Source organism: Carassius auratus, chromosome 24 (genome assembly GCF_003368295.1).
Source record: "Carassius auratus strain Wakin chromosome 24, ASM336829v1, whole genome shotgun sequence".
Lineage (NCBI taxonomy): Eukaryota > Metazoa > Chordata > Actinopteri > Cypriniformes > Cyprinidae > Carassius > Carassius auratus.
The window spans coordinates 22,883,250-22,902,201 of NC_039266.1; the positions used below are offsets into that span (position 1 = coordinate 22,883,250).

The 18,952-nt window shown below is 38.3% G+C and overlaps 1 long non-coding RNA gene and 1 pseudogene across 1 annotated transcript; one reads left to right on the top strand and one right to left on the bottom strand.

Annotated features, from left to right (window-relative positions):
* Positions 1-18,952, top strand: part of LOC113042671 (receptor-type tyrosine-protein phosphatase mu-like) — a 673,064-nt pseudogene that overhangs the window by 381,521 nt on the left and 272,591 nt on the right.
* LOC113042697 (uncharacterized) lies at positions 4,753-6,514 on the bottom strand. The gene is made up of 3 exons (XR_003275611.1): positions 6,332-6,514; positions 6,059-6,137; positions 4,753-4,964 (listed from the first exon to the last, which is right to left on the bottom strand). It is a non-coding gene; the product is annotated as an uncharacterized LOC113042697 (long non-coding RNA).

The following is an 18,952-nucleotide window of genomic DNA, read 5'->3' on the forward strand; positions in this document are numbered from 1 at the left end:
AGCACTCAGAAAACCGTGTATGTTTTAAAACGCATGATTTCAGCAAGAGAAACATGATAATCAGAACCTAAACAGATGTTTTTAGCCGGTATGAGATGTAATGAGGCAGCTCTATGCTGGAAAATGGGGTGGAGAGCAGAAGCTCATTTGCATTTAAAGACACAGACATGAAAAACAGTGTATTTTTTGTTTCCACTCAAACTCAAAATTATATAATAAATGATCTGTGGAGTATTTAATGATGGAGATTTACCGCTGATTATAGAACCAGCTTTACTGACAAGATGTGCATTAAATATTGCATGCAATTTATCGTGCAGCCCTGCTGTGTATGTACATCATGAAATTAGTTTCAGTTATTAGCACCCGTTGTAGCCATATAAGCTTGGAGCTGTAAATCTGTGCAATATAAGAAGGTGAGTAAAAGAGACCTTCACTGTGATTAATACATTTTTATTTATTAGGCCAAGCAATGACTATAATAACCACTAAAAATCTAAAAGGGATATTCATTAAATGATATAGTTCTATTGTTCAGTGATTGATGGTTTGAGGATCCAGCCACAAAACCAGTAATTTAATCTGGGCATAAATAGCCTACATATTAAAGTAGGAATAAAAATAAACATTTATTGCTTAAGTACGTGCTTAAGCACATTAATCATATTTGCTGTAGATCAGACTTAATAACAGCGGTTTTAATAAACAAAAATATTCTAAATATATACAAAGATGTATTGCTTCAGCATTGCAAAGGTTTTATTCCCATTATTAACTCATAAAACCCCAGTTCACGCTGATGCTCAGGGCTATTTGTTATTATTGCCTTATTTGATTACTGTCATCTCTGCAGTTGTGCTTTAAAGACACAACTGCGTGTTTGTCCAATGTCTTACCAAACTACAGTAATTTATCGTATTATCATAATCAATTTGTGCTTATTCACAATTCTAATGTAAATATGAGGAATATACATTTAAATACATATTATTCAAAATATCATTATCCAAAATAGCTAAATCTAAAACATTGGATCATTTTTAGCAGCACATCGCCCAGCTATTAAACTGCCCAATGTTATATGTCTGTGTATTGTGAAAAGTGCTATAAAATCTGACTTCCTTTTACCTGAAATAGAAATAGGACTATATCATTCCCTGTAGCTTATGAGTCTGAATGATGAATTGTTTTCACCCCCTTACAATTTAATACTGTGAAAAAAATAAAAACTATTTAAACATGTAATTAAAAATTAAACTCAACATTAAATCATGGATTAAAAATCTAATATTATTATTAAAAGTGTAGTATGGCAATTATTTTTTAACTTAAAAACTACTTAGCATATACTTCTATAAATAACACAAATAACTTTCCAGAACTCTTTGGTTTTCTGAAAATAATAATATGTATGTCATATAATGATACTGTACGGTTATTTTGAGTTGCCCTGGTAATCTGAGGTGTTTTGTTTGTTTTGCTATCACGTGGACACAGACGTGCCGCGGTTTCTCTCCACAGATTTTACACACATCCTGGAGACTCTTCTTGTTCTTCAAACACACACATGAAAGCGGAGCAGAGGCCTGCGCTGACGTGCGAGTGACGTCTCCGCTTCCTGTGGCTGATCCGATCTCCTTCCTTCTTCAAGCTCCTGGTTCGTGCAGGATGAGCGTTTAGACGCGTCTTGCTCAAGCCGTTTCCTCTCAGTCAGAGTTCATCCTGAAAAACTTTCTACATTCAGGCCAAAGAGCGTCTTTCACGAAACACTAGTGCCTGACGAACACAGCTACAGCAAATCAAATGTGATGCTGTAGGTCTGTGTGTGAGATGATGGACAGAAAGAGACTGAGATCCATCAAAGACTGGCTAACGCTGTCTCAGACAGACTGAGAGCGTATGTGGCTTGAGTTTTAATGAGACGAGAAGGATTTGGGATCATGCCGAGTTTAAGTTTTCACACACACAAGTGAATGCATTAAAGATTTTCAGATTTCATTTGTAGAAGCCTTAAACACGATATTAAATATGTGCCCTGAGTTCCGTGAGACATAATAAGTTCAGTCAGTGTTTTCCCAGAAACATCGTTACCTACAGGCAGTGTTTAAGTGGGCCGGTACACACCGGTACTCAGTCCCGCCACTGCCAAATATAGCTCTTGAGCGTACCGCCACCTAACCCTGACCCAGCTACAGAACAGGAATGACAGCAGGTTGTGAGAGCATCTGAACACACAGTGAGGCCAAGACCTTTGGACAACGGCCTGGTGTCAAGAAGGGCAGCAAAGAAGCCACATCTCTCCAAGAAAAACATCAAGGACAGACTGAAATTCTGCATTCAGCCAATCATGGTGACCCATAATCAGAATTAGTGCTCTGCATTTAACCCATCCAAAGTGCACACACACACACACACACACACACACACTACCATGAGTCCTGTGATGTGCCAATAGTGAAGCATCCTGAGACTATCCATGTGTGAGGTTGCTTTTCAACCAAGGGAGTGGTTCTCTCATAATTCTGCCCAAAAACACTGCCAGGAATAAAGAATGGTATCAAATGAGAGACTTTTTCCAACGATCCATGAGCAGTTTGGTTATGATCCGTGCATTTTCCAGCATGATGGAGCACCATGTCACAAAGCTCAAGTGATAAAGAAGTGTCTCAAAGATCATTACGATCTCAATCCCTCAGAGAACCGGTCGGTCAAGCAGAAGCCCACAACTTGCACTGCAAAAAATTATATTCTTACTTGGATATTTATACTAAAAAACAAGACAAAATACTAATTCTTGAATCAAGATGATTTTAACGTACAAGTCAAATTACTTTAGATATTGTCTTATTGTCTTTAAAAAAAAAGATAAAAAAATGTTTTAGATTTTGCTAAAAACAAGCACAAATATCTGCCAAAGGGACAAGTAAAATAATCTTGTTTAGTCTTTGAATTAAGATAATTTTTCTTACCCCACTGGCAGATATTTTTGCTTATTTTAAAGAACAACTATTAATATCTTAATCATTTTACTTGTCAAGTAAATGAATCTTGATTCAAGAATGTTTAGACATTAATATTAGAAAACAAGACAAAAAGTAAGTAAGAAAATCATTATTTGTTTGTGAACACTAATAAGGCAAGAGTATATCACCATCAGTCCATCAGCTCCAGCATGACAGAGTTTATGAAGAACAAGGGTAAACACTGTAAATATTCATCATTATATTTTTTGTCAATAAAAGCCTTTAAAACTTTATGATATGTGTATCGTTTTTTCGTACACCATAGAAACATGTGGAAAAATAAACTACAAATACTGAAGCAGCAATCTTTCCAAAATACAAAATTTATGTCACTGCCAACACTTTTGCCGTGACTGTATTCACTGTATATTACTCATTTATTTATATATACCGATTTTATTCAAATTAAACAAAACAAATGGTCCTGAAAATTACCAGATGCTTTTTAACTGAAACTGAGACATTTTTATAACGATCTTGAGTTAACGAGAAAGTATGTGGCCTTGCAAGTGTTTTCACACTTTAATACATTAATACACATTTGTATTTATTTTTTTTTTTTAATAAAACCCACATCTTAAAACTCTTCTCAGTAATGGTCCTGCAGCTCAAACAGTGGATTGTGGTTCAGTTTCTAGCTATCTGTATTGTGAGTAATTTGGATAACAGGGTCTGCTAAATGCATACATGTAAGAGTTTTCCATAAATAACTAATCGAGCGCGTGTTAAATGAGCTTCAGCTGCAGTCACACAACGCTGTTTCTTGATCAATGTCTCTATATGATCTCTCATCACTACTGTTGTTTCCTACCAGCACTAATAATCACCACACATATAATACTGCATGTCACATCTAATCACTTCCATTTCTTTCCTTTCTATTTGAACATCAATATTTCTGAATTATAATTCAGAGTTTTCCAAACCAGTCATTATTTCTTACACTAAAGTCTCCATCAGTTATTAAACATTACACACACACTGTGTGGCTCCTGACAGAAGTTTCCCAGCATTCCCTGTATTTCTCACCTCTCACACCCTCTAGTGGTGATGGGAAACACTTCAACATGAGATGAGCACATCATAGATATCATACATACATATCTTACATATCAAAGAGCATGCTGAAGAAAATAAATAAATAAAGTGTCATTTTTTTTTTAGTTGAGCAAGAAGGTTTTTTATTTCATGCATTTATTGATTTAATGTTTAACTGAAGTGATGATTTATTTAATTTAAAAGAATATGTCTATAAACTTGTCTTGACAGCTATGTAAGCACTGCACAAACGATCTCAAAGACCGACACACACATCCATGAGCTCAAATACACAAACTCAGACGAGTGTGTGTGTGTGTGTGTGTGTGTGTGTGTGTGTGTGTGTGTGTGTGTGTGTGTGTGTTCATGTTTGATCCACATTAATCCATCCCCTGATCATTTCTAACCTCCATCAAACACTTCAGCACTTAAAAAAACATAAAGATCTAGTATTTCAGAATATTGGAGAATTACTCAACATATTCCAGTTTGAAAGCAAAGGCAGTAAAACAGTATATCACACAATTCTGCTCAGACAAGTAAAAAATAAAAGCATGTTGTTTTTGTCAAATATGAGCTGAACACTCATAAAGACATTTTCTGTGAGGTCTGATATAAAGGTCAGTGCAAACACACACACACTCTCTCTCTCTCTCTCACACACTCTCTCTCTCTCTCTCTCACACACACACACACACACACACACACACACACTCACCGCTGAAGAAGCTCTTGACCCGCAGGTAGCTGACGCTCAGACGCAGGACGGACAGTTTGTCCAGTTTGGAGATGATCTCAGGGGAGAAGGGCAGCAGTCCGGCGAGTCGCTCCAGCTCAGCGTTCAGACGGTCGCGGTGTCGCTTCGACGGGTTCGACTTCTCCGTCACTGCCGCTGGTTTTCTGCTGGACACAACAACAACGAGACAGAATCAACTGAGCTCAAGCTTCAGAGATCAACAGCAGCAGGACTACAACACACCGCACACATTCACAGAAAACACTCTTTACTCTGCATTAAACCACATTCAGAAGAACAGAGCAAATACATGTTCTCTTTACATTTCACACAGCACAGACAGCACAGACAGCACTACAAACACACATCTTTGAGCTGTAATATATCTCTCATAATGTTCAGTGTCACAAATAACATCTATTATTAATGTGACAGTCTAACAGATAAAGAATGATCATTTAATAAAAAGTTGAGACTTTAAAATTCACAGGGCCTGAGATAAATTCTTATTCTGCCACAAAATTAGGAAATTTATAACCAGTGTATAAGAATCTATAACTACCCGGCTTGAGAAGGTGAGGTTTAAAGGTGATATTCAGTCAAATATTCAGTGATGTTCTTCATCTCGCAGCAAACTGAACACATTATTTCACTCGGTTCACGAAGCCAAATTATTAAATGAATGAATGAATTTCTCACACCAGACTGACCCTTGACCCCGGGGACCGGTCACTTTATCAGAGATGAAGACTCTAGCAAACGGCAGCAGGTGCGTCTGACTCTCAATCACACAGCGATCGGCCGCTTCACGAGCTCCAGCTTTAGTTCAGGACTCGAGTCATTACTGAACTCTTCAAACGAAGCTATAATCAAAACACAAGCCTCATCTCCGGACGGTTCTGACTTCACAGAGCGATTCTAATCTTCTGAGGTTTATCAAGGTTTCTTCGCTGCGTTCTGGTCTCAATATTGATATCTTTTCCAATCATTTCAAAGTCAAACAGTTTGAGTCTCTTTCTCTTACATTCATCATGAGTGTCACATAAGCATTTAATGTTCCAAAGAAAAATGATTAATAGTATAATTATTAGTAGTAGTAGTAGTATTGTTGTTGTTGTTTTAACCCATAAAATGAATTATCATTATTATTGTCGATATAGTTAAGGGACGTGTTTCAGGATGTTTTGATTTAGGAAACCAATCCTTCAATTGAGAGCTTCTGATAAACCCTGCTGATAGTGAATAAGATAACGAGTCTTACTGTTTCTGGACGGGTTTCCTCCTCTTCCTCCCAGCGTACAGACAGTCTCCAGGAGGAATCATCTTCACCAACAGATGCTCTGAAACACAGACAGGCTCCTAACAATAACTCATTACATTCAGTTTGATATCTATCGTTAATCACACTGATTACACTGGTTTAAATACAGAACCAAATGAATGATTGATTCAAAGATTCATTCCTAAGCGATTCTGGTGCTGTTTACAGTCAAAGCAAGCATCTGTAATAATCAATAAATCAATATGAAAGTACCTGCTGTGTGATGATCGAGCGCAGAATGAGCTGCAGCAGAAACTCGCCTGTGTTTGTGTGTGTGTGTGTGTGTGTGCGTGAGTGTGTGTGTTTGCTGTTATATAGTGTGTTTCAGTTGGCGGATTCCACAGAATGACACGCCGGACTCTTCGCACGCGATTCTGAGCCACACACACACACACACACACACACACACACACACACACACACACACTGAGGGGAGGGATCTCTCTCTCTCTCAGTCTCTTCAGAAGCTTATACGATGCCTTTCATGGACAGATGGATTTTAACGGAAGAAACTAAACATTTAAACGTCGGATTTCAGGAAGAACATCAGACTGAAGTACGGAGAATCATCTGCTCGTTTATATTTCGTGATTTACCCTAAGGACAGAACCAAGCTCTGATCGACTGAAAGTGAGCAGAAATCATTGGCGCACAAATGCTATAATAATGTGATAAATCACGTTTTACCTGTTATTCTTGAAAACTAAAGCATGTATTTAACTTGTAAATTAAACTTCTTTCTAACTGTGTAGCTACTGTTATCTGCGTGTTTTTCCACATTTGAATATTGTCAATCGAACATTAATTGGTTTTAAGAAACACAGACGAACGGCAGCTTGACGCGTTTGAAAATATCCATAAAAGACTCGCGCGCCTGTGTTTGTGTTTGCACACGCACAGAATCATGGTCCCCATGGGTACAAAAGCTTAATATTAAAAAAGCTCTTATTTTTTAAGAAAGTAAAAATGTGTTTAGTTTTCTGTAAGGGGTAGGTTGAGGTGCAGGACAATATCACATACAGTTTGTACAGTATAAAAAACATTACACCTATGGAGAGTCCCCGTAAACCACAAATGTGTCTTAAGTGTCAGTTTTTTCGAAATTGAGATTTATACATCATCTAAAAGCTGAATAAATAATCTCTCCATTGATGTCTGGTTTGTTTGGAGGATAATATTTGTCTGAGATAGAAACATGAGATACAACAGAAAATCTGGAATCTGAGGGAGCAAAAAAATCTAAATATTGAGAAAATCATCTTTAAAGTTGTTCAAAATAAGTTCTTAGCAATGCATATCACTCATCAAAAATTAAGTTTACATATATTTATGGTTGGAAATTTACAAATGATCTTAATGGAACATGATCTTTACTTAATATCCTAATGATTTTTGTCATAAAAGAAAAATCAATCATTTTGACCCATACAGTGTTTTTTTGGCCATTGCTAAAAATATAACCCTGCAACTTAAAACTGGTTTTGTGGTCCAGGGACACAAATATGTTTCTCTCTCTCTCTATGTGTGTGTGTGTGTGTGTGTGTGTGTGTGTGATGCTCAGCAGGACTCATTCTGTTTGAGTATAAATCCCATCCGTCTCTTCAGGATCAGCAGGTCTAATCTCCCACAATCCCTCACTGTAGTGACACACGATCAGATCTCTGCACGCAACCCTTCACACCACATACTGTGCATCTGATAGCTTTCACTGCACACATAAACATACGGCTGACCCCAAACATGACCTCTGACCCCTGACAGAGAGGACTGTGGGAAATAAACCTGCATACATTTGACCTCATTTGATTGACGAATGAACACAGTAATCTTCATCATAGGATGAGAGTAAATGTTAATGAAGCAAATAAAAGTTGCATTAAACACAGGACATTGATGATATTACCCAGCATTCCACGTGTTTAATATTATAAACATGACTCTGACTGCATCTTCCACTGATGAGATCAGCAAATAACTAATTCAGTGAAGTTCATTGTAACAAACAATTCAGTTGTGTTCAGTTACTCTCAGACTCTTTGAACTTGTAATTTTGACGCATTTGGCAAAAATGAATCAGTGTCAGATGATCCTGAAACCTTTAACAGAGTCAGTGAGCACAAAGACTCTCAGTGAAGGGGAGAATGGAGCAGGGAGATGAATAATCACATGTTTGCAAACATTCAGCCGGTTCAGCGGGCTGGAAGTAACTCTGCTGTGTTTTTGAGTTCAGCTTTAGAGTCGCTGGCAGATCGAGTGGAATGAACGAGTCTTGAACCGAGTCACTGATTCACATCCACTCCACGCTGTTCATGTCCTTCACAAGCATCACACATCATCACAACAAATGCTGAAAAAAAATGATTAACAGCAACAGTTTATTCAAACAAATGCTCTGGAATTGAGTTTCAGTTGTTTCTGAAGAGGAAATCAGAACAGAATACGTGTCTGGCCAGGAATATGTAAGCATATAACTTTTGTCATTACACTGATTTTTGTCTGCAATACAAATGTAAAAATATCTGTCATGCCAATAAAGAAGCTTAAACTGAAACTGTGAGTTCATGGGACATTTTTAATTTACAAATGTCAGTATCTCTCTATGATCATTTCACATACAGACTGTGATCACACATTAACTAAATCTGTGAGAACATGAGGTTTCTCACAGAAACACGTACTCATCAGTGTCCATTACTCCAGAACATCAAAATCTTGAATGAATCAAATGTAGTTGGATTCAATTATGTACCAGTAACATTATGAATGTTTCTGGTACATAATTGAATCCAACCACATAATTTATGATAGTTAATGAATCGTTTAGACTGTAAGATGATGAAACTGTTTCACAACAGTGAAAAGACTTGGCAACTAAAACCAATTAATGATGTGTTAAAAAAACTATAACTAAAAATAAAACAGAATAACAATAAATGACAGTCCTATACAATTACAGTATTTAAACAAGCAGATACATGTTTTCTGCCATCAACCTTCTTCATCCGTCAGGAACAGTTCATATGTTCAGAGACAGAAACACTACATTTAACTTTATTCTGCTCCAAGTCTCTTTTGACACAGCAGACTGATGTACATTCATGTAAGAAGTGGAGATACTGAAGGTTCAGTCGTTCATGACCCAAATCTCAGATCCCTGGTGGCCTGAAGTGCCTTGGCTCTCTCTCAGCTCTGTGGCGCCCCCTGATGCACGACGAGGCCATTACACCATCAGCGCAGTCCTGATGTTCCTCTGAATAAACACACAGGAGGAATCTTCATCTGCACTTCAGCCTCTTACTCCAGCTGGACAGAGCTGAACACAGTTCATCAAGGTGACAGATAAAGCAGATACCAGAGATGCTGTGGTACAGCAAATACAAAAAACGTCCAAACCAAGTTAAGGTTAACAATTTAATTGAGGTTCAACAAATAAAAAACAAATGCAATATGGATAAACAAATTATAAAGATTGGCTTATTAAATATCAGATCCATTTCTACGAAAACACTTTTTGTAAATAATATGATAACTGATCATAATATAGATGTGCTCTGCTTGACAGAAACCTGGCTAAAACCTGATGATTACATTATTTTAAATGAGTCCACCCCCCAAGATTATTGTTATAAACACGAGCCGCGTCTAAAAGGCAAAGGGGGAGGAGTTGCTTCAATTTATAATAACGTTTTCAGGATTTCTCAGAGGGCAGGCTTCAAGTATAACTCGTTTGAAGTAATGGTGCTTCATATAACATTATCCAGAGAAACCAATGTTAATGATAAATCCCCTGTTATGTTTGTACTGGCTACTGTATACAGGCCACCAGGGCACCATACAGACTTTATTAAAGAGTTTGGTGATTTTACATCTGAGTTAGTTCTGGCTGCAGATAAAGTTTTAATAGTTGGTGATTTTAATATCCATGTCGATAATGAAAAAGATGTATTGGGATCAGCATTTATAGACATTCTGAACTCTATTGGTGTTAGACAACACGTTTCATGACCTACTCATTGTCGAAATCATACTCTAGATTTAATACTGTCACATGGAATTGATGTTGATAGTGTTGAAATTATTCAGCCAAGTGATGATATCTCAGATCATTATTTAGTTCTGTGTAAACTTCATATAGCCAAAATTGTAAATTCTACTTCTTGTTACAAGTATCGAAGAACCATCACTTCTACCACAAAAGACTGCTTTTTAAGTTATCTTCCAGATGTATCCGAATTCCTTAGCATATCCAAAACCTCAGAACAACTTGATGATGTAACAGAAACTATGGACTCTCTCTTTTCTAGCACTTTAAATACAGTTGCTCCTTTACGCTTAAGAAAGGTTAAGGAAAACAGTTTGACACCATGGTATAATGAGCACACTCACACCCTAAAGAGAGCAGCCCGAAAAATGGAGCGCAGCTGGAGGAAAACAAAACTAGAGGTATTTCGTATAGCTTGGCGGGAAAGTAGCATATCCTACCGAAAAGCATTAAAAACTGCTAGATCTGATTACTTTTCTTCTCTTTTAGAAGAAAACAAACATAACCCCAGGTATTTATTCAATACAGTGGCTAAATTAACGAAAAATAAAGCCTCAACAAGTGTTGACATTTCCCAACACCACAGCAGTAATGACTTTATGAACTACTTTACTTCTAAAATCGATACTATTAGAGATAAAATTGCAGCCATTCAGCCGTCAGCTACAGTTTCGCATCAGACAGTGCACTATAGACCCCCTGAGGAACAGTTCCACTCATTCTCTACTATAGGAGAGGAAGAATTGTATAAACTTGTTAAATCATCTAAACTTACAACATGTATGTTAGACCCTATACCATCTAAGCTCTTAAAAGAGGTGCTTCCAGAAGTCATAGGTCCTCTTCTGACTATTATTAATTCCTCATTGTTATTAGGACATGTCCCCAAAACCTTCAAACTGGCTGTTATTAAGCCTCTCATAAAAAAGCCACAACTTGACCCCAGAGAACTAGTTAATTATAGACCAATCTCGAATCTCCCTTTTCTGTCCAAGATACTAGAAAAGGTGGTATCCTCACAATTATATTCCTTCTTGGAGAAAAATGGTATATGTGAGGATTTCCAGTCAGGATTTAGACCGTATCATAGTACTGAAACTGCTCTCCTTAGAGTTACAAATGATCTGCTCTTATCATCTGATCGTGGGTGTATCTCTCTATTAGTTTTATTGGATCTTAGTGCTGCGTTTGACACAATTGACCACAACATTCTTTTGCATAGACTTGAACACTTTGTTGGCATCAGTGGAAGTGCATTAGCATGGTTTAAATCGTACTTATATGACCGCCATCAGTTCGTAGCAGTGAATGAAGATGTATCATATCAATCACAAGTGCAGTATGGAGTACCTCAAGGCTCAGTTCTAGGGCCGCTACTCTTCACGCTTTATATGTTACCCTTGGGAGATATCATCAGGAAACATGGTGTTAGCTTTCACTGTTATGCTGATGATACGCAGCTCTATATTTCCTCGCAGCCCGGTGAAACACACCAATTTGAAAAACTAATGGAATGCATAGTCGATATAAAAAATTGGATGACGAGTAATTTCTTACTGCTAAATTCAGAAAAAACAGAGGTGTTAATCATAGGGCCTAAAAACTCTACTTGTAATAACCTAGAACACTGTCTAAGACTTGATGGTTGCTCTGTCAATTCTTCGTCATCAGTTAGGAACCTAGGTGTGCTACTTGATCGCAATCTTTCCTTAGAAAGCCACGTTTCTAGCATTTGTAAAACTGCATTTTTCCATCTCAAAAATATATCTAAATTACGGCCTATGCTCTCAATGTCAAATGCAGAAATGTTAATCCATGCATTTATGACTTCAAGGTTAGACTACTGTAATGCTTTATTGGGTGGTTGTTCTGCACGCTTGGTAAACAAACTACAGCTAGTCCAAAATGCAGCAGCAAGAGTTCTTACTAGAACCAGGAAGTATGACCATATTAGCCCGGTCCTGTCCACACTGCACTGGCTCCCTATCAAACATCGTATAGATTTTAAAATATTGCTTATTACTTATAAAGCCCTGAATGGTTTAGCACCTCAGTATTTGAATGAGCTCCTTTTACATTATACTCCGTTACGTCCGCTACGTTCTCAAAACTCAGGCAATTTGATAATACCGAGAATATCAAAATCAACTGCGGGCGGCAGATCCTTTTCCTATTTGGCGCCTAAACTCTGGAATAACCTACCTAACATTGTTCGGGAGGCAGACACACTCTTGCAGTTTAAATCTAGATTAAAGACCCATCTCTTTAACCTGGCATACACATAACATACTAATATGCTTTTAATATCCAAATCCGTTAAAGGATTTTTAGGCTGCATTAATTAGGTAAACTGGAACCGGAACACTTCACATAACACCGTACTTTCTACATCATTAGAAGAATGGCATCTACGCTAATATTTGTCTGTTTCTCTCTTGTTCCGAGGTCACCGTGGCCACCAGATCCAGTCTGTGTCCAGATCAGAGGGTCACTGCAGTCACCCGGATCCAGTACGTATCCAGACCAGATGGTGGATCAGCACCTAGAAAGGACCTCTACTGCCCTGAAAGACAGCGGAGACCAGGACAACTAGAGCCCCAGATACAGATCCCCTGTAAAGACCTTGTCTCAGAGGAGCACCAGGACAAGACCACAGGAAACAGATGATTCTTCTGCACAATCTGACTTTGCTGCAGCCTGGAATTGAACTACTGGTTTTCGTCTGGTCAGAGGAGAACTGGCCCCCCAACTGAGCCTGGTTTCTCCCAAGGTTTTTTTCTCCATTCTGTCACCGATGGAGTTTCGGTTCCTTGCCGCTGTCGCCTCTGGCTTGCTTAGTTGGGGTCACTTCATCTACAGCGATATCGTTGACTTGATTGCAAATTAAAACAGACACTATTTCAACTGAACAGAGATGACATCAATGAATTCAATGATGAACTGCCTTTAACTATCATTTTGCATTATTGAGACACTGTTTTCCAAATGAATGTTGTTCAGTGCTTTGGCGCAATGTATTTTGTTTAAAGCACTATATAAATAAAGGTGATTGATTGATTGGTGAAGTCAAACCATTAATCGCATCCAAAATGAAGTTTTTAAAAACATATGTGAGTTTACTGTTTATATGTATTATGTATATATAAATACACACAAATGCATGTATATATTTAAGATTTTTTAAATATATATTAACATAAAAACATGTATATATTTTAAAAATATATCAAATATATACATTTACACATTTCACACATATATTATGTGAACAAAAATGTTTTTTGGATGTGTTCAGTCGTGATTAATTGCTCTGCAGCACTACTGTGGTGTGTTGCTGTGTTGTTGCTAGGGTGTTCTGGCTGGTTGCTAGGTCATTCAGCCCGACGTATGCTCTCTAGACATGGAGACTGTTCAGTCTAACAGTGCTGTAATATTAATGGTGTTGTGATTGTAACAGTGCTGTAATATTAATGGTGTTGTGATTGTAACAGTGCTGTGATTGTAACAGTGCTGTAATATTAATGGTGTTGTGATTGTAACAGTGGTGTAATATTAATGGTGTTGTGGTTGTAACAGTGTTGTGATTGTAACAGTGCTGTAATATTAATGGTGTTGTGGTTGTAACAGTGCTGTGATTGTAACAGTGCTGTAATATTAATGGTGTTGTGATTGTAACAGTGTTGTAATATTAAAGTGGGAGTGAAATGTTCGTTTTCACTCAATATCCTGTTAATCTTGAGTACCTATAGAGTAGTACTGCATCCTTCATAAATCCAAAAAGTCTTTAGTTTTATTATATTCATAAGAGAAAGATAGTCTGTACCGATTTTTCCCGGAAAAACACGACCAGCTGGAGGTGTGACGTGTGGGCGGAGCTAAAGAATCACGAGCGCCAGTAGGCTTTTGCGTTGAGAGCGTTTGGAAGCTGTGACATTACCTTGAGGGAAAAACCATCATCCAAAACAAACCATGGCTAACAGTCAGATTCAGCCGTTTATTTATGATCCAGAATCAGATCCAGAGGCTGAAACTGAACGAAAGCAGCAGCAGCAACGACTCGCTCCGAGCGGGGCTCGAACCCGGGTCTCTGGCATGGGAGGGGCGCACTAACAAGGAGGCAGAGATATTTGAAGCAGTTTCACTCACCGCCTGCGGTTCCAACACACGATCGTGACCCTTTTTCCTTGGGATTGCATCATCCTTAAGAAATAAACGAAACGCAAATCCGGCGTCAAACTGGGCCTTGTTTGTAAAACAAGCATCTTCGAAATGCAGGGAACAAACACAAACACTTGCACAACTCCATTGATGCTCTGTAAAAATAAACTCCATCCACTGGTCCCTTAATGCTGTTTTTTCTTTGGTAATCTGTGCAGGGTTGTCTTGCCATGGCAACCAAAAACACACTTCTTTTGTGACATTTGGCGACGCTCTCGCTCTGATCAGTGAAGTCTGTTGTGCTCTCAGTGCTCTGCTCTACGGGAGCGCTCTCTTCCGGCAGACGTGCCTCAGGACCCATATAAGGAAATTCTGCTCCATCTAACGTCACACAGAGCCATACTCGAAAAAAACTTTCCGAAACTTGTGACAAACCGGAAGGAGTATTTTTGGAACAAAAATACTCCTTCAAACGTACAACTTAATTTTTGAAACTTTGTCCATGTTTAGCATGGGAATCCAACTCTTTAACAGTGTAAAAAACTCAGTATGCATGAAATAGCATTTCACCCCCCCCCCCCCTTTAATGTAATTATGAATCATATTGTATTTATCCTGTTATTAATCAAAACCAGGTTGTATGTATGTATGTATGAGTGTGTGTTTGTGTGTGTATGTATCTTTAATGTGTATATGTGTGTATTTATCAACTGTGATGATTGAAATGTTGTTGTTGTAATGTAACATTTGAGAATGGACCCCAGGAAGACTTTCAGCTAATGGGATCCATATAAATAAACAAAAAATAAACAAATGATAGAGGTCAATATCAGCAGGATTCAGAGCAGAGAGACAGCAGGAGCATCAGATGTTTTGTGTGAACTCAACTGCAAACTGAACAAATGTGTGATTGATATATTTGTATATCAGACTTTCAGATTCATGATTCGTGTGTCCTCATGACACTGTCAGCACTCACACTTAGCAGAAGTGAATCAATAAACAGACAGACAGCAGTCATCAGAGAAGAGACAGAAGATGTGAGATGAGCAGTGTTCAGTTTGACCAGCAGGAGTCAGTCACGTCCCACCAGAGGAACACTGGATCTCTTCTTCTCCATCTCCATCATTACACTGCTCCATTTATTACAACAGATTACACTTTAAATTGACATGCCTCAGTGTAATGTGAAATAAATCACACCTGCGTGCTGACAGAGACACAAGTAGCAGTGAAAAAGACTCATCGATCAGATTCTCATATGAAACTAAAGGATGGATGAAGATGAGCAGAACCATGACATTAAAGGGACATCAAATGCAAACTAAAAAGTAAAAAGTGTAGAGTTGTCAGTCTCTAATGGACGCTAGATTCTTTCAGGAAATCAGAAAGACAAACACAATAAATACATGTTGTCCCTGATCACGGATATGAACTCGAACCGAACAACCCTGAGAACATTTCATTATCTGCTTCCACGAGTGAACACAGCGGAAGGAATGTGAGATTATTTTTAGACAAGAAACTGTTTACAACAAACACAATTTCTCCTCTCAGATGATTCCTCTTTCTCTCTCTTGAAGAACATGATGAGCTGAAGCTTAACCAACCCTAACCAGAAGAAACTAGCTGCTGGTGTGAATGTGAGGTTCTGTGTAACCAGCAGACAGAAAATAGTTTGACTGAGACTCAAGATGATTGAGCTTCATCATTTCATCAAGAGATTCATGCTGACAATCAGAAACAACTGCTTAATATCTCATCCTGACATGATATTATTGACCTGAATTATGTATTCTCCCTCATTAACAATATTTATGAGCTAATTTAAATACAATGTTTTCTAATGAATATTTCGGCACAAACTGGTTGTGATGTAGTTTATACCTGCAGAAGAATATAAATGATCTGTGAGATGATGAAGAGCTGATGAGAAACACAAGATGAACATTTAATGTGCTCAGAATATGACTGACTACTTCTCTTCCTGAATTAGCAGCGTGTGCATCAGCACAATCATTAGCATGTAACGACCAGCGGATCTAACTCATGATAAAAGAGATGAAGACTGCCGTCTCACAGTTAGGACTACTATCAGCACATCTGATGGACTTGACTCGACTAAACCAGAACACATCCAGGTGATCTGACAGAACTAACGCCAGGTGTCTGGTTAACTAGTCATGACTGAACTAAACTAGTTATGTGAGAGGAGTCTCAACACCCAGAACAACCCAAAAATCACTCGCCTGATCTTACTGAGCTGAAGAAACATGAAGAATGAACAGCACAAGACACACACACACTGACACACACACACACACATTATTATAAATACACAGAAGGATGAAAGTGTCTTATTGATTATGAGTCTTGTGTTTAAGATCAAAAGTGTTTTCACTGTCATCTCTGCAGACTTTTGCTTTAATTAGGTCAAATCTTTCATTCTGTGATGATTTTTGTGCTATTTTGAAGATCACATCTGAACATGAATCTCTCTGAGTGAATCATTTGATCTCTAGAGTTTGTTTGTAACCTAATTTCTGTCATTCCTCTCCATGTCTTGACCTCTGGCAGTTTCCCATCTTTTCCCAAAACATGTTCTCAGATCTCCTCTGGGATCTCATACATTCGTCTTATTTCATGATCTGGCTCTGAACAAACTGAGAAAGCAGAACATTCACATCCACACACACTTCTCTCTCATGATGAATGTGTCTCCAGACGCTTCTGACAGAATCACAAAGCAAAAGAAGTGATTAAATGCCAAACAGACGCTCAAATTCAATCAGCGCCTTTGTTCCCATCTGACGTCAACTGATATTGTTATGCTGATGTGAGAAGAAGCTAATGTCAGAAACTGTCCTCTCCTTTTCTCAGAACCTGCTGAGAAACAATCACAAACATTATTACAGTTTTTATCTATTGCTTGAACATTATAGACACATGCTTAGACTAAAGTAAGAAAACTTGAAGCTTTTGTAACTAACCCTTAAACAAAAGCGCTGCTTTGCACTTCAGTTGCATTTCTCCATCACACTTGCTCATACGCACTACACACTAATTCATACATGAGGAACTTTGTTCATAAATGAAATCTCATGGGTACCATTGAGAAAACACATCAATTGTAGAAGGTCCCATTAGAGAGGAACTATATCAGGGTCAAAGGACTTCAACAACACTATGTACAGGTAAGTGTTGCAGTCCTTTACATTTACATTACAGTATTTATGTACAAACCTGATTCCAAAAATGTTCTTTCAGGGAACACCTTGCATTTTCCAGCATGACAATGCCAGATCACACACTGCATCAATTACAGCATCATGGCTGTGCAGAAGAAGGATCCGGGTCTGAAATGACCAGCCTGCAGTCCAGATCTTTCACCCATAGAAAACATTTGGTGCATCATAAAGAGTAAGATTAGACAAAGAAGACCTAAGACAGCTGAGCAACTAGAAGCCTGTATTAGACAAGAATGGGACACATTCCTGTTCCTAAACTTGAGACACGTGTCTCCTCAGTCCCAGACGTTTGCAGACTGTTATAAAAAGAAGTTGGAAGTTCTTTGTTGGAAAAAAGAAAAACAGTGTTGCATTCAGCTTCACATAACGCTAACTGATGAACTGAATAACTTGCAGACTGCAGTGTTTTATATAAAGTACACTAGTATGTTGCTGCTAATCTGAAAGTGTATTCACGTGATGCAAGTGTGTCTCATTTTGTCATCACCCAGACGCATTGACCAAGGATTGTTAGGTTTATATGCAGAGTTTCAATCTGACATAGATGTAAATGGTTTATTTCACAGTGTTGTGTCTTGTGTGTAAAGTTTTGACACAATGAGCCAAAGTTTTGCTAAAAGTGTTCAAGAAATAGGCGAAAACTGTAATAAGACAGTCAGCTGTCAGTCATAATCATGATGATCTTACGACATTACAGTCTTGGATTGTTAATTGAGTTTATTTCTCGATTTCATTAGCGTCGCTCCTCTGAATCGCAGCAGATGTGCTTCTTCACTCATACTGACACATAACGTCTGGGCTGAAATCCACTGGCTCTAATTATAAGCGTCCATCACTGCATTACTGCTGCGTCCTCGATCGAGACTGAGACGGCGTCACAGCTTTAACACCACAGCGGCCTTCATCTGATCCTTTATATCAGCACAAACTTCACCTATATCGTGTGTAATTAATGATCAGTTTGACTTGCCTGTGGGACTTGAGGCATTTTTCTAAGTGTTGTTTTCAGTGGAGGTCGGAGGTCACAGGTCAGAGGTGAATGAAGATGCCAGAGCTGATGTCAGAGATTGATCTGACCCTCGATCAGGCTTTGGCTCCGGTTCTTCTTCTCTTGGCTGGAGTTCTGATGGCTTCACAGAAACACTTGTGTAGTGTGTTTACTGAGAAACAAGAGAAGCGTCTCACTGGGGTCCGTTTGCTGAAATCTGCTGAAAACCAAGGAACGAAATAACAGCTGTGTCTCCGGATCCCTGAAGACGTAAAACAACTCAAATCACTGCAGACTGACACAGTTACTGCGTTAATATGGGCTTTAGATGAGGGCAGATTTTATCGGATCAGAGAATGACACCGACATCACAGTCGACAAGAAATCATTCATGTTCC